Source organism: Octopus sinensis, unplaced genomic scaffold (genome assembly GCF_006345805.1).
Source record: "Octopus sinensis unplaced genomic scaffold, ASM634580v1 Contig01112, whole genome shotgun sequence".
NCBI lineage: Eukaryota > Metazoa > Mollusca > Cephalopoda > Octopoda > Octopodidae > Octopus > Octopus sinensis.
The window spans coordinates 1-18,149 of NW_021824571.1; the positions used below are offsets into that span (position 1 = coordinate 1).

The 18,149-nt window shown below is 34.9% G+C and overlaps 1 pseudogene; it reads left to right on the forward strand.

The window, feature by feature from the left end:
- The first annotated feature begins 1,123 nt into the window (after positions 1-1,123).
- LOC115226997 lies at positions 1,124-4,043 on the forward strand (annotated as a pseudogene).
- Positions 4,044-18,149: the final 14,106 nt, after the last annotated feature.

Sequence of the window (18,149 nt, forward strand, 5' to 3'; positions counted from 1 at the left end):
AATCATCCGAATAAAATATGCTCGCTTGTTCAGGACTGAGTAACAATTTACGTTTCTGAATTAATTTTTTTAACCTTTTTACTTGTAAAACTGTAAAGCCTAATCGAATCAGAACATCTTCTATTTCGAGTGCTTTGTCAACAACGTTGGGTTTTACTATTAGCAGTGTTGAAGAACTTTGAATTGTTCTTGAATCATCCAAAACTGTATCGGATTGAATATTATCCTATACTAGTTCATATTTAGGTTAACCACTGTCATAGTTTATTTGTATCTTGGCAACAATTAATAAATTAAATTTAAAAAATAAATAAATATATTAAAACAAATAATTCTGATTTAAAATTTAGATTTTTAGTTAGAATATCAAAAACAAAACAAATCTCGTTCTTTAATTAAATATTACTTACTCAAGCACGAATCTCCTTAAATCGGTTCAGACACCTGGAGCAGCTGCCTCAATCGCGGAAAACCTTAAAACCAAAAAATATTCCTTCCTCGGGGACCGCTACAGATTCACCCCTGTTGCGGCTGAGTCATCAGGAGCTGTTGGCCCAGCGACTGCCGAGTTCTTGCGCGAACTCGGAAGAATGCTCGCCACAAAGAAAAATGATCCTCGTGAAGGAGTATGGCTAAGACAAAGGATCGGAATAGCCATACTCCGAGGGAACTCGCTTTCCATACAGGCAGCGGGCTTCCTCAATTGATTTCTCAAATCAATCTCTTCTCTGAATTTATTAACTGACATTATTAATAATGAATGTTTCCTCAAAAAAAAAAAAAAAAAAAAAAAAAAAAAAATTAAATATTATATGTTATATCTTTGTTTAATTTTATTAATTAATAAATTAAAATTTGATTAAAATATATTTAATTAATAATGGATGGCGCAATATTTAAATTCATAATTGTGTAGTGGTTGATCATGAGTTTGACTAATAAAATATCAAATGGAGTCAAATATGAAAATAAATATAATTTTAACACATATTCTCGTCCCATAGAACAACATAAATTAACAAACCAACCATTGACCTTCCAACAATTCGAAATAGACCACTACATTGGTATAATTTAATATCTACAATCAGGCAGTGCAAATCCCGCTTATTCCAGTCAAGTCATGGCCGGATCTGTGCCCATAATCCGGCTTTATGGCTTGACTGCTGAGGGGCTGAGCATACTAGTCCATGCCCACGGATATTTCCCTTATTTCTATGTACTCGCACCAGAAGGTTTTGAAACTGAAGATTGCTTTATTTTTAAAGTAAAATACATATTTGAAATATGTATAGAATGAATTAAACTCAAAAATACTCACCAATTTCAAAAATCTACAGGATCATGATTTTTCTGTTCTCCACGTCAACATTGAATTCAAACAAAGTTTATTTTTTTATTTATTTATATTAATTAATTTAATAAATAATTAATTAAGATATATTTGGATATCAATCAAACAAAAATAAAAAATTTATTCGAATTACATTTACCAACATAAACTACGTCAACGTCGGCAAACGCCTGCTCGAAAATGGATTTGCCTTTGGGGACAAGCAAAGTCATTTCTACCAAATCTTCGAGTCAGACGTGTCTATCGAGATACGGTTAGACGGCCTCTTATATATAAATAACAGCTTTATGATTGATTTGGACATGACTGGGTGTTGTTGGTGTGAGATTGATTCTCGGTACTTTACTCAGAGGGCTCCAAAGGAGTGTATTTCTCGCTGTTCTGTGGAGATTGATGTGGACTATTCACGAATTAAGGCTTATTCGGCTATAGATAGTCAGTGGGAGGCGATTGCTCCTCTTCGTATTTTGAGTTTCGACATTGAATGTGCTGGAAGAAAAGGTTACCACATTGATTTAGTAGATTTTATATTTTATTATTATATAAAAATATATTTAGAAAATAATACTTTAAATAATATTATTAAATTACTTATTTTTAGGTATTTTTCCACAGCCTTCCCAAGACCCAGTAATTCAGATTGCAAATGTTTTAAAGTCATACAACTCAGATCAGCAGTCAGAAACCAATCTAATATTCACTTTATCAACCTGTGCCCCAATTATAGGAGCGACAGTCATTTCCTTCCAAACGGAGTCCGATCTCCTCCAAGTTAAGCCTATATTTGTCCATTCCCTCAGAATTGGGCTGATTTTGTGCAGAAATATGACCCAGATGTCATAACGGGCTACAATATAGAGAACTTTGACATTTACTACCTGCTTTCCAGAGCCGAGGCACTCCGTCTGGCCAGGTTTCCATTCCTCGGAAGGATAAAAGACACAAAGTATATACAAACAAGTCCATTCTAGAACGGTTGTGAAGGACTCGACCATCCAATCCAAACAAATGGGTCGCCATGATTCCAAATTTATAAATATTGAAGGAAGAGTGATCCTCGACGTGTATTGGGTGGTCTCAAAGTGGTCAATTTCCAGGTTATTCTACGAGATCACAAACTTCGGTCATACACTCTGAATTCAGTCTCCTTCCACTTTCTAGGAGAGCAGAAAGATGATGTCAAACACTCGATTATATCAGATTTACAGGCATTATATATTTCTGAGTAAAAGTAGAACGGAGATGAGCAAACGAGAAGAAGATTGGCCATGTATTGCCTCAAAGATGCCCGTCTGCCCTTAAAGTTGTTGGATAAGCTAATGCTGCTGGTTAACCTCGTCGAAATGGCCAGAGTGACGGGAATTCCTATTTCGTATATCTCTAAAAGAGGGCAGCAAATCAAAGTTGTGTCTCAACTGCTCAGAAAAGTGTTTTTTGGGTTATTTATTGGCAGTGTCGAGCACGTAGCACTCTCATTCCTAATTTGAAGGGCAGTGGAGACGAGGAGTTCACAGGAGCCACAGTTATTGAGCCAGTGAAAGGGTTTTGGGGGTCTTTTTGTTAATTTAAGTTATTTTAATTACCCAATTGCCACATTGGACTTTACTTCGTTGTATCCTTCGATAATGATAGCTCATAACTTGTGCTATTCGACTCTTCTTGGGAGTTCATTTGAAGGGTTGTGGGTGTTTTATGTGTGAAGGCTCTCTCTGGTAGACTATGAGGTGTCGCCGACCGGAAATAAGTTTGTTCGAAGCAATATTCAGAAAGGTCTTCTTCCTGAGATTCTTGAAGATTTGCTAAAAGCTAGAAAAAAGTGTTTTGAGGTCGAAATATGTTTTAGAGCTAAACTTGAGCTCAAATCAGAGACAGATCCAGTTCGGAGACAAATTCTAGATGGGAGACAACTTGCTTTAAAACTCTCGGCTAATTCTGTCTATGGGTTCACTGGGGCACAAAACGGGCGTCTGCCTTGTTTGGAAATATCTCAAGTGTGAACTTTTTTCTATTCAAAATTGCAGAGTGTGACATCTTATGGTCGAGAAATGATCGAACAGACTAAAAATGAGATTGAACTTAAATATAATATTCGAAATGGATATGAGTTTGATACTAAGGTTATCTACGGAGATACTGACTCGGTGATGTGTCGGTTTGGCTTTCAAGATGTTCAAAGGACCATGGAACTGGGTTTTGAGGCAGCCAAGTATGTCTCCTCCCGATTTCCCCCTCCAATCAATTTGGAATTCGAAAAAGTATATTTATTCATATTTTTAAACTAGATTTATTACCCATATCTTCTAATTAGTAAAAAACGTTACGCGGGAGTTGTATTTCCAGCGGGATCGTACAGAAAAGACAAGACTGACTATGAATCTGACCAGATTGACTGTAAGGGGATTGAGAATGTGAGAAGAGACAACTGCACGTTGGTGGCAAATCTGATCTCTGACTGTCTGAGGATAATTTTAGTGAACAGGTCATTATATATGGTCTGATTGGCAGAGATCCTGAGGAGGCTGTAAATCATGTGAAGAAGACAATTTCTGAGTTGTTGAGTAATAAAGTGGATATTTCTCATCTTGTGATATCCAGGGAGCTCACAAGGAATGAGGAAGAATATGCTGGCAAACAAGCTCATGTAGAATTGGCAGCTCGGTTTGATTTTGTTATTGATGGTTTAGAATGAAAAAGAGGGACCCTGGGACTGCTCCAAAAATCGGGGACCGTGTTCAGTATGTGATCATTGCTGGGACTAAAGGGACAGCAGCATATTTAAAATCAGAGGTTCTGTTTAGTAATGATGGTTAAGGACCCTTTGTATGTACTGGAGAACAATATTCCTATCGACACTGATTATTACCTCAACAATCAACTCAAAAAACCAATTTTACGAATTTTTGAGCCAATCTTGGGGGCAAAGACCGAGTCAATCCTTTTTGGTAAGTTCTATAATTGTGATGGTTAAGCTGGCGAACATGTCAATCAGAAGAAAATTGTGACATCTAAAGTTGGAGGGTTGATGAGCTTCGTAAAGAAGTCGTTTTCATGTTTAAAGTGTCGTGTCTTAATGAAGGGTCACTTTATGGTTTATTTGGACAGAAGGTAGTCGAGCTCTCTGTGGGAATTGTGAGGATATGAGGAATCAGTATTCCGAGAGTTATATCCGCCAGATGAGACAGTTAGAAGAACGGTTTTCTACATTGTGGGTTGAGTGTCAGCGATGTCAGGGGAGTTTTCATGATCAAGTTATATGTTCAAAGTGGGTTGTTGTTTGTGTGTTTTAGTCGTGATTGTGCTATTTTCTATATGCGAGTTAAGGCTAGAAAAGATTTGAAGGAAGTCTCTGATATTGTCGATCGTTTTGATTGGTAGTTTTAAAATCTTTTTTGATATATTTTTTCAATTAATTAGTTTTATATCGAAAATTTTGTCAAAGTGATAGTTTTGAACTCAATCCATCGTTTTTAAGTTATTTACTATAAATGGGAAGTTATTATATCATTATAAATTAAACAAAACAAAAAAATGTGATTGTGTTTTAATATACATTCTGGAACAAATTCTATATGAAAAAACATAAAGTTAGTCACTAGGGAAATTAAACAAATTAACTGTTTCTTTTGAAAAATTAAAGTTTGTTGGTATTGTAATAACTGCCAAAAATTTACAAAATCGTAGATTTTGAATTCGAGGTTGTACTTTTTTGTCAAGAGTCTCTTGAATATTTCGATATGTTTATGAATCCATTTGTTAATTCCGCTCTCTAGTGACGCCATCAAATTACAATTTATTAAAAAATAAGCCCGAATAACTTGGATGCTGTTTGGTGAGATGGAGAATGCAGAACAAGAAAATTAGTTTCAATTATGTTTATGTAAGCAAATTGACCGCCTGAAGCATGTCGAGGTTGAGAAATGCCATAAATACGATCTATTGGCAGGGAAGTTGTCCTTTCTTTACGACCCTCAAGTGAAAATAATTCTACTAGTTTCTAATTTTTTTAAAAAATACATTGAAAAGTTGGCTATCGAAGACGCAACTCAGTCTTATATACAATCAATTGTATTGAAGAAAACATTGAAAAGTATGATTGTTGAGCATAGGCATGGGATCAGAATCACTGATGAGGAGATAAATTCACCCAGTAGTCTCTTAATTGAAGCAAGTCATTCTTACAAAGATAATATGTAGAACTAGCTCAGCAGTTCGCTTCGCTCACTGCGAGCTAGCTCCTGCGGAGGCCCTGCTCGCTACGCTCGCAGTTTCCTTAAATAAGTATAAATTTATGTAGATATATAAATGCGACCTGCTTTGATATAACCTTATTCTAAGGCCTGTGGATAAACGATGTTTGCAGTCCGTCCATCCTTGGCAAATATAAATAAATTTTCTCTTCTACCTACCCTTGAGCACCCCACATACAGCTGGCCATGTGAAAAGCACTCGTTCTCTAAAAATAAGCCTACTATCTTTAAAGACTGTCCCTGGGCCTTGTTTATTGTCATAGCAAAACTTATCTTCAGCGGAAATTGTAATATTTCTACGCGTTTTCGCATAAATGTCTTGTCAATAGATAATCAATTATGTAAATCTTTATTAAAATTTGCTTTTTACTTTTTAATTTAAAGATTAGCATACTTGAGGTTGTCAGTTTCGGCGATTAAAAAGATAATAAGCCACTTTTTTGAGATATTATAAGGAAAGATTTGAATAAAGGTAAATGTAATTTAGATGACTAATTTGAATTTTAATTGGCTCTATCTTTTAAGGCATTTAAACATTAGCATTTAGACCTTGTTAAAATGCATAAATTCATTATTAAATTTCTAAATTATTTGACTGGAAGGGATTATATATTAATTGGTATGCAATTCTATTCAGATTGCCTCTTTTGGCTGGAAGGGATTATATATTAAATTTGCTATGCAATTCTATTCAAATTGCCTCTAACATAAACAGGCCTTAAAAGCTTTTTTTAAATTGAACATGTAATTTTGGCGATCGAAAACAGTAATTAGCTTCATCTTTTGTGTATTATAAGGAAGAAGAGTACAGATAGTCAATCAAGGTGATTTATAAATGGCAATTTGTAATTTAGATGTCTAATATGAACGAATATCATTAAAAAAATATTTTAGAAAAATACGTTATTAAATTTTTAAAGTACAAAATTGGTTTTTATTGTTGTTCATTTTTTTTATCTGGTTGCATTGTTTTCATTTGATTTTAAGTTTTGCATTTTTTTATGTTTTTTGGTATATATAATTTTTTGTGCATTTTTAGTCGAGAGGACTTTCTTGTTGTTCATTTTAACAAAAACGCAGAAAATAATTTTGTTTAATTTTTTGGCTCGAAGGTTTTGGGGGACCACACCATGTGAGTCGAGGACTTTCTTATTGTCATTTTAACAAAAACGCAGAGAAAAAATTGTTTTTAATTTTTTGACTTGAAGGTTTTGGGGGACCTCATCGTCGAGGATATTCTTTCTTATTAAATTTTTTGACAGGAAGGTTCTTAGAGGATATCAACCTTTTATTGTGCCTCATTATCGAATAATACAAAAGGGAAGGTTTTGACAATTTGATCTGGTTTGTAACAATTTGAATGTGGGTGTGCCAGCACAGACAGACAGACAGACACCACAGACAGACAGACAGAACACACCATACCATTTTATTATTAAGAGCTCGAAGGTTTTGGGGGACCACACCATGTGAGTCGAGGACTTTCTTGTTGTTCATTTTATCAAAAACGCAGAAAATAATTTTGTTTAATTTTTTGGCTCGAAGGTTTTGGGGGACCACACCATGTGAGTCGAGGACTTTCTTATTGTTCATTTTAACAAAAACGCAGAAAATAATTTGTTTTTAATTTTTGACTTGAAGGTTTTGGGGGACCTCATCGTCGAGGATATTCTTTCTTATTAAATTTTTGACAGGAAGGTTCTTAGAGGATATCAACCTTTTATTGTGCCTCTTATCGAATAACTACAAAAGGGAAGGTTTTGACAATTTGATCTGGTTTGTAACAATTTGAATGTGGGTGTGCACAGACAGACAGACAGACACACAGACAGACAGACAGACACACACATACCATTTTATTATTAAGATGAGGGAAAAAGAGTCGTAACTAACTTGGAGACAGAGGATCAAGAGTGGTGTTGGTTACTTCCTTCTCTAAAAGAAGGAGATTAACCTCCAGCGGAAAACGGTCGGATTAACATCAATTAAATAATATTAACTTAATTAATTCAATTCTTATAAATGTACATGTAAGCAAATTAATTTCTTAAAATTTTTTGATTATTTTGATTTTTAGTTTACAAGTGTAACTAAATAATTTTGAACAATCAAAAAATTATAAGCAAAAATTATAAAAATTCAAAAAAAACGAAATTTAATTTTTTAAAGATTCCAAAATTTTCAAAATTTCGTAAAATTCGGGCCTTTAATATTAATATATAAACTACCTTTTGGAATTTTCATATGCACAACAAAATTCTACAAGGTCAAGTAACACGGAAGGATATGCTTGTTTATATACATTTCTAAAATATCAACGTTGACTGAAAAATTTTCATTTCTTGGAAGAAAGAACGCAGGGTCGCTGCCAACTCTATTAATTAGCTAAAAAATTTCAACATGGTTATTGATACCTCACATAGAATAATTCCAAATGAATAAACATCAGCTTTATAATTGTATTCCATCCCATTTAGTATTTCTGGAGCCATATAGAATACACTTCCCACGACTGAATTCCGACCTTGTGAAGAATCGTAAATATTTTCATAAAACGTTTTGGACAGTCCAAAATCAGCAACAACCACAACTCCGTTCTTTACATATTTTAATGTACTAATTGTACTTTTTTAATCAGACAATTATCCGATTTCAGATCTCTGTGAATAATATTTTGATTGTTCAAATACTTCTAACAAATAGATTACATATGAGTACAAACCATTCCACATGCAATATCGACGATATATCGATCTTACGTTTTAACGTAATGTTTATAGTTGAATTTAGTAACAATTGTTCCAATGATCCTCCACTGGCATATTCTGTGGAATAAAAACGTATGAAAACCAATCACCATCGAAATATGTTCCAGATCTTTAATTATGCCAAAAAAGAGCAAAATATTTGGATGTCGTAATTTATTCCAAATTGAGACCTTTTGAGTTATTTAAAATATTTAACCTCTTTGATGGATGAAGAAGTCAAATCGTCTTTCAGCCATTTTACTTCTTTGATTGCAACTATTTCGTTTGTTTTGAGAATCTTTCCCTATAAAAATAAGATTACGATTAACAAAAACCAAATATACTTTTCCATATTTTCCTTCACCGATAAGCTTGTTATAAAAAATTTCGTTTTTTGCAAAGTAAAAAATATTTTGTGAGATACTTGTTCTGTGTAGCTTTTTATCTATAATCAGATCGTTCGTACTCCATTTTTTTCTAAATTTAAATACATTATTTTTACTTTTTATTCCACATTTCTTATTATTGTGAAATGATATGTTTAAATGACACAAATGCGGTATTTTAATTATTTATCAATCCGCATCTAGATAACAAAAAGAGGACATTAATTGATTGTACAAATGATAATCATAAAAAACAAACTCTAATGATTAAATGACGCACACGATGTTTTATTCATTCTTAAAAATAAAAGACAAATATACTGCAATTTCTCAAATCCGTCGCTTATCGATTCAGCTTCTTTTAATTAAAAATTTTAAATTTTCGATGGATTATTCAAAATCCTCTCTTCAAATTAATCAAAATTTTAAAATATTTATTACACGCATCATTGTAATTGTGACGGATTGTGTTAAACTTTCTAGCAACAAAAAATTTCTATACTATGCTATATTTCGGCGACCCATTTGTTTCTGCTTCTCAATTTTCCAAGATTTTTGTCTTTTTCTTCACGAGTAAAGAGAAAATTAAATAAAATAGGACGTTTAAATGTATCAAAAAATTTAAACAAACAAAAATTAAATTAAAAGAGTAAATCTTTCATACGCTTTTAGACTTTTAAAGATGATTACAACTTGTGCTTCTCAGGAAAATGTAGATATAAATGATCACGCAAATGAAAAATTAGAATTCGACAATTTGGTGAATTTGAGAGGGTTTTTATCAATTATAAAATTATTTTCTTATATTGAATATTAAATCATTGCTTGTGTCAATCATTAAATTTAGAAGAATAATCTCATATATGCGGATTTTCTCCATTGACAAAGTATTTTGGCTTATTGAGGATTGAGTCATATTTAGATAGTCACTTATTTTTTGTGTTAGATTTTCAATTGCATGTACAAATTCTAATTTTCTCATTCGAGGTATACGACAAAAAAGAATCAAATTTATTGAAAAATAATACAATTCCAAATTCAAACTAATATTAAGAATATTAATCTTTTGTAAAATTGGCTCTCGAATCGATAGATTCGAATATATTAATAAAATATGCTAAAAATAGTCTCCTAAATGACTAAAGTTGATCAGAACAATAGGTAATCATTAATCATTTGTCCCTATCATTTCATCACATCAGAGAATTTTGTACTATTAAAATGTACGCTATGATCCATTAATTAGCGATACTATGTTACTTTCCGGATTGACCAAATTAATAAATTTGGGCACATAAGAAAGTACAGCTAGGCACAAAAAACATGTGACATTTATTTTATTTATATTTAGTAATAAATTATATTAAAATTTTACAATATAACCAACTATATTCAAAACTAACTAAACAATATTTAAATACAAAAACTTTCCTATAATTTAAGTTTAAGAGAGGCCGACTGACTAGAATGAAAAGAAACCTGCCGACACAGAGCCCTCTCGACAAGGGTCGTTAAGTTGATTACGGGGAGGAATTTTACAAGCCATTGTTACATTCCCATATTGAAAATATTTTTATTTCCAAATCTTTAAAATTTTTTGGCGAATTTTGCAATAATTAGTCTTCTTATCAACACCAAAACATGTTTAATTCGGTAAAGTCAGGTGATTGAGATGCCCATGCGAGAGTTTTATATTTTAAATCATGCATATTTTGTGGGGTGGTTTAGTTTTTGTTGTTAATATATTTTCTTACTACTCGCAAAGTCTGGCAAGAAGCATTATCTTGCTGCAAAATAAACGAGTTTAACTCCATTTAATTTAATGTTTTACTATTTCTTACTATTTAACGACTTGTTCAATATAACAGATGACGTCCTCGTCCTAGACACCTCAAAGGACGCAAAGACTTCAGTAAGAAGGCTTGCCACCTACATTGAAGTGATAAAAGAGTGGTGCACCAGTAAGCGGCTCTCGTTAGCAATAGACAAATCCGCTTATCTACGAATTAACACGAAAAAGTCACCAAATCAAAGTCCCGGGCCTCTAGCTGAAATTGACTGCCCCAGCTGCATATGATATCTGGGGCTTACAATAGACGCTAACCCGAGTTACTGTCTGCATGTAAAGAAAAAGAGAGCAAAAGCAATTGCTCTAGACAGCAAATAGACGTTTCTTCAGAAGAGCTCGACTGCCTAGAGCAGTCGTCTTGTTGTATCAGACGTCAAAAATTTATTTTACTGTCTCAGTTTTTACAATAAAATGGTTTGTCTTCAAAATGATAGATTAATTAACAAGTAATGTTCAAAACAATAGACTTTCGTAACTTGATTAATATAAAATGAGATCGGTTTGCCGTTCGTTAAAATGCTCGGTTATCTAAAGATTGTACTAATTCACGATTGTGAAAATAAGTCAAAATTTGGACAACGGGAAATATTAATCGGTTCAATCACCTAAAAATTAAACAAGGTTCTATATCCTTTAAAGATTTATGAAAAAGCGGTCTGACAAATGCAAATCTGAATAGATTTTTTTAAGACCTACTAACCTACTATAACAATCAATGCCAGTTAAAATCCATTTATAATTATTATTTAAGGCGAAAATTTAGGAATAAAACCTTTTGACACAAAAATATGATGATTCATATAATCAACTTACATTAAAATTTAAAATAATTAAAGCATTAAATGAAAAAGCCAATTCATATACTTCATAATTTTAAATGAATTTTTTGATTGTCTTTAACAATAATGTATCTTTTTCGGACATTCGTACTCAACTTTGTTTACTCATTTTTTAATGACAAATTGACTTGAAAATGGTATAGAGCGGAAAGACCCGTGGAAGCCCCAAGGATGGATAGATTAGACTTTTCGGTAATACGAACGTCTGGAAGAATATTGCGGCAAACAGAAGAGGCGGTAGAGAATAAATTTTGTTGAAAGTGGATATTCACAATTTCAGATTTATTTGCGTTAATAGAAAGGCCAATGGCCGAGAGGGATAGCAGGATAATCCGGAGGTCGTCAAAAACAACTTCGGGAGGACGGCAAATAGTTGCGTCGTCTAGGTACCAAATATTTACAGGAGATCGGACAGAATGGGCGATGGCATTAACGCCTAGGGCGAAAAGAACAGGACCCAGGGGATCGCCTTGCTGAACCCCAGTAGACGAGGTGATAGGAACGTCATCAAACATAAGTATGCTTGGGGATGCGTAAGCGAGATGTACGAGGGGGTATGCGAAAGGAGCCATTTCGCGGCAGCACTCCAGGAAGTGATCCCGTCTGATGGAGTTAAAAGCATTAGATACGTCCAGTTTGACCATGATAAACTCCTCGGAAGATTCTAGCAGCTCACGAAAGGAATGGGTCACGGCCTCGCAACCACTTGAAACGCCGACACCAAGTTGAGCGGGCAGATAATTTGAAGACAAACAGCATGACAGAAAACCTTAGCGAAGAGCCTCCGGAAAACATTTCCCACAGCGATAAGTCTTACGCTGTTGTCCTTCTTCCCGAGGGCAGTAAGGTTTGCAGAAAAGAAGATACGGCGAGCAAAATCAGGAAGCGAACTAGAGATAAAACGGTTGCAGAGATTGGTAATTAAGCGTAATAGTTTCCGCCCAGCTTCTGCGGTCATAGGAGAAGTCAAGTCTTTTAGATGACCGGGTGTCTCAAGCCATTTACCCTACCGCTGCTGCCTGAAGAAAAACTCCTTAGAGTTTTCAGCACGACGGCTTCCGTGGCAACGAAGAGATTAAAAGCAAGGGAGCCAGGGGACGGCTGAGAAGAAAAAAAAGAACTTGTTGAATCGTTACTTACGTTGCGCGCTGTTGTTGTTCTCTAATCTTTTATTTCTTTTTCTAATTTCCTTTCATATCAATTATAATTCTCTTTCATATCAATTCTTATTCGTGGTGTTATTTTATTTTATCAAGTCAATTGTTTTTCTGTCTCTATCATCCCTTCTTATTCTTTTCTCCAGTAATCATTCTCAATCCATTACCTGTTTCGATCTGTATTCTTTTATGCATTTTCCTAATCCTATTCCCAATCCTGTTTCTCTCTGCATCATCTGCAACGTGGTTAACAAAAGGAAGAAAAACCGACCTTGCTCTTCTTGTACGCAGTTCTTTCATCTTTCATGCGTTTCTCTGACTCTTCGTACTTCAAAACGCCTTCCAACCTGGGTCTGTCGCGCCTGCCTTTCTGGCGCCTCATCATTGCCATTCTCTCTTGCGATTTCTGGCCCTTGCCATTCTCCTGATTCCCTTTTCCCGATTCCATCCCCATTTTAGTCTACAGTTAGACGAGTCAATACTTCCTGGAAATGGCTCTTTATTACTTGCATAATGCTAGAAACCGATACTAAAGGGAAATCAATGTTAAACTAGGTTAACGAATTTTTGATTCTTAAACACCCTCATAGCGGCGCATGTCTCGGCGCCTACCCATCTACATCAACCGGAATTCATCAACCTCTTCTAACACTGTTAAGAAATGAAACACCTTCTTCCAGGCACTTCATTGATAATATTCGCAGGTACAATAATGCTTTTCAGATGACATCTTTTGGGACAAGCGGTAATTTCAAACCGAATGGCTATATGCCAACATTCAAAGTGCTTGGGCAGGTATATCATAGGATGGGGTCACTACTGCCAAATGATGGCGAAGATTTTAAATTTTTACAAATTTACTTTATAGATAATCACGAGGATCAATTTAACCAAAGATGTTTAACAGATCAAAGACTACGTGCAGATATTATAAGTTCGTTACAGAATATGTTGCAATTTGCAATACATATATTTATCATTTAGATCTATCCTGGGATCTAAACTGATGAAGATTATGGGTGGTTATACATGCAGATAGAACACCTGCAAAGAACATGAGCGTCGATACAACGCACACCACTCAAACCAGTAGGAATTTTAATAGTAGGTCAACAATATGATACTAGAGACATTATCATAAACAAAAGATCCACTGGATTAATGAGAATTTCAGAAACGCATCGATCATACGATGCTCTCCAGTACCCATTAATATTCCCCAGAGGAGAGGATGGCTACAATTTTAGGGTAATGCATATCAATCCATCAACTGGTTTAACAACCACTAAAAAAACCAGTTGTATGGAATTTTATTCTTATAGGTTAATGATACGAGAGCAAGATTTCAACATGATTCATCGTACAGGACATTTATTTAATCAGTTTATTGTAGATATGTATGCAAAGATAGAAGCAGAGAGACTTCTCTACATTCGTTTAAATCAGCGAAAAATAAGAGCTGAGGAGTATATACATCTAAGAGATGCAATAATAATGATGGTAATGTAACTGATGTATGTAGGTCTAATGGTTATTTTGCCGTCGTAATTCACGGGAGGACCAAGATATATGCATGAACGCACACAAGATGCGATGACGTACGTAAAAAATTACGGAACACCGGATTTGTTTATCACTTTTACATGTAATCAAAAATGGCCAGAAATTAGTGATAACATATTTATAGGGCAAAAGGCAGAGTATAGACAAAACATCATTGCGAGAGTTTTTAAACGGAAAGTCGATAAGATGATGGATCTTCTCACAAAGAGACAGATATTTGGAAAGACAAGATGCCACATGTATACAGTAGAGTGGCAAAAAAAGAGGTTTGCCACATATACACATATTGTTATGGTTAGTCACTAAAATTAGGGCTACAGAGATAGACGATTGCATACGGGCGAATTGCCAAATCCAAGTGAAGATAGAGAATTATACGAGATCATCAAAAGAAATATGATACATGGTCCATGTGGCATGTATACAGATCATCACCGTGTATGCGAAATGGTAAGTGTTCTAAAGGGTACCCTAAAAACTTAATATATAATACGCAAACAGGTGAAAATGGATTTCCGCTTTACCGAAGAAGGGGCACAGCTGAAGGAGGATTTACTGCAACTCTCCACGAAGGAAAAGAAAATGAAATAACAGTTGACAACATGTGGGTGGTGCCTTATAATCCACTGTTATGTAAAATTTTTGATGCTCATATTAATGTTGAATTTTGTAATTCTATTAGATCAATTAAATATGTATGTAAATACATTAATAAAGGGTCGGATCAAGCAATTTTTACAATTGAGCAGCGTGACGAGCCAAGCTTTTTTCAGCATGGACGATTCATCTGCAGTAATGAAGGAGCATGGAGAATTTTCGGATATCCGATTCATGAAAGATATCCATTAGTAATGCATTTAGCGGTTGCAAATGGACAAAGGATATATTTTACAGAAGAAACTGTCCGTAATCAAGTTATGAATCCAAAAAATTCAACGCTTAGGGCCTACTTTAATTATGTCGGACTGATAAATTTGCGAAGACAATTTATTATGTTGATGTTCCTAGATATATACGTGGGAAGTGGCCGGAAAGAAATTTAAAAGAAAGATAAGAGAGAGAGCCAGTAAACGGGCATAACGGTATTGTAAGTACGGATGCATTGGGTAGAGTATATACCGTGCATCCAAATAATTTTGAATGTTATTGTGTTAAGTTACTTTGCACAACATTCGAGGGCCAGAATCATTCATGATCTGCGGACTGTCAATGGGTACTCTGCGAAACATACAGAGAGAAGCCTGTTTTAAATTAGGTCTTTTAGAGGATGACAACACTGGAATCAGACTTTAACAGAAGCCGCATTGCAGATTCTCCATCGCGACTAAGGTATTTATATACTTTGATGCTAGCCCATTGTGGGTAGCAATCCTAAGCAACTGTGGGAAGGGCATCGAGAAAGCATGTGCGAAGATATATTAAGAGAGAAGAATAGATCGATTTTTGATGAAGAGATTTTCAACATTGGATTAATCATGATAGACAGATTGCTAATATCTGTCGTAGGTAAGAGTGTAAGTGATTTTGGTTTAACATCAGTGATCTTCATAATATAAATTCTTTAGATGAGCATTATAATTTAGAAGAACTTCAAAAAATTGTGGAAGAAAGAAAGAGAAAAAAGCTTATTACCTGGGCAGTTGGAAATATACAGAGAAATTAACCGAGTCATCCAGGAAGAAAATGGTTCTATCTCTTTTGATGCACCAGGTGGTACAGGTAAGACCTATCTTCTAAATTTATTGTTAGCAAAGGTGAGAAGCGACAATCAAATAGCATTAGCAGTTGCATCGTATGGAATTGCTGCAACTCTTTTAGATGGAGGTCGAACAGCACATTCAACATTCCCTTGAACCTGTCTTACAATACTGAACCGGTTTGTAATGTGAAAAAAATTCAGTTGCGGGTTATAGAATTATGAATTCTAGGTTAATTGTTTGGGATGAATGCACAATGGCTCATAAGGGCGCATTCGAAGCAGTCGACAGAACATATAGAGATATCAAGAAATGTGAGGAACTGTTGTTTGGGGGAGCAATAGTTGTATTGGCAGGTGATTTTAGACAACTCTGCCAATTATTCAAAGAGGGACGCCTGCGGATGAATGAATGCCTGCCTCAAATCGTCATACCTGTGGGCACACGTCAAAAAGGTAAGCTTAGATGTAAATGTACGTGCACATTTACAAGGCGTCAATAGCATATTTCCAAATATCCTTTTAGATATTGGAAATGGGGCAATTACTTCAGATATACAGGATCAGAAAATCAGTCTACCGGAAGAATTATGTATACATGTGAATACAGCAGAAGAATTATTCAGTTCAGTATATTCTGAACTATCAGAACATTACAGGAATTTCGACTGGCTTCGTGAACGAGCTATATTAGCTCCGCTAAATGATGAGGTACTTAATATAAATTTAGATTATTAATCAAAATCCCTGGAGAAGAAAGAATATATAAATCGGTGGACGTTATTATGGACCATGAAAGAGCCTGCGAATATCCGGTTGAATTTTTAAACTCCTTAGATCCCTCTGGAATGCCGAATCATCTTTTAAAATAAAGATAGGCGTTCCAGTGGTTTTATTACGAATCTTGCGCCACCTAAATTATGCAACGAAACGAGGTTAGTTATCAAAAATTTGATGGCTAACGTAATAGAGGCGACGATATTAACAGGTAAGTATAGAGGTGAGGATGTTTATATTCCACGAATTCCGATAATTTCTGATGAATTACCATTTAGATTTAAAAGGCTGCAATTTCCTTTGAGGATGAGTTTTGCAATGACAATAAACAAGGCCCAGGGACAGTCATTAAAGGTAGTTGGGTTATTTTTAGAGAGTAAGTGCTTTTCAGATGGACAGCTGTATGTGGGATGCTCAAGGGTAGGCAGAAGAGAAAATTTATTCATATATGCCAAGGAAGGACGGACGACAAACATCGTTTATCAACAGGCGATAGAATAGGGTTACATTAAACCAGGTAGTTTTATACATCTACATAAACTTATAGTTTTTGATGAACAGGCCCTCCGCAGGAGCTAGGTCGCTGTGAGCGAAGCGAGCTGCCGAGCTAGTTTATGATAATTGAAAATCCAGTGAATATTACAATGACACAATGGAAAATTTACTTTCAAATGACGACGACCTCAATGAGGCCCGCGAACAAGAATATAATAAATTCTGGAGAAAAAAATGTTGCAACGAAGAATGTGGAGATTTGATGAAATTAGAGCCCAGGTACTATTAAGGTTGAATTTTTCTTAATTCAATTTCAAGACAAGATAACGATCCAAACAATCGAAAATTTCCTTTATTTGATGGAGTTGAAATAAGAAAATTCAGAGTTCTGGAAAAAGGAAACAATATATATAAGAAGATAGGGATATAATCGAAGGAGTGAAACCCATTCACGGTTCTTCCCATTCCCCCCGTTGTACTTGAGCCTCCTTTAAAGAATAAACCTGAACGTAGTAATCTTCGTAATAAAGTCCACGGCAAGTTATGAAAAATGATGTTAAAGCAGCTTTCCGCCTTGTGGCTTCCGATGACATTGTTCTACCTCCGTTGAAAGAACTTCTCCTGTCACTTATTTTTAGGTACGTGGCTCGAAGGCACGACAGTGACCTTACAGTTATGTATTCGCTTTATGTACATGTGGAGTTTCGACAGACACAGTATTTTATGGTGTCGGCGTCAACTGGAATGGAGTGGCCATACAATTTGTAATTGGTCTCACTCCCTGCGAGAGGTTTGCGCATATTAGCAAATCGTCCGAACACACTGATTGGTATTAGTGTTCCATTAAATTGTTAGGTGGTATTGGCAAAGTTGTCCGAGTTGACGAAAGCATGTTTTCTAAACGGAAAAACAATGCAGGATATATTCTCCCTCAACAATGGGTGTTTATGGGAATCTGTCGTGGAAGTAAAGACTGTTTCATCAAGATGGTTCCAGATCGCTCCAAAAGAACTCTAACCGCCGCAATACAGGAAAATAT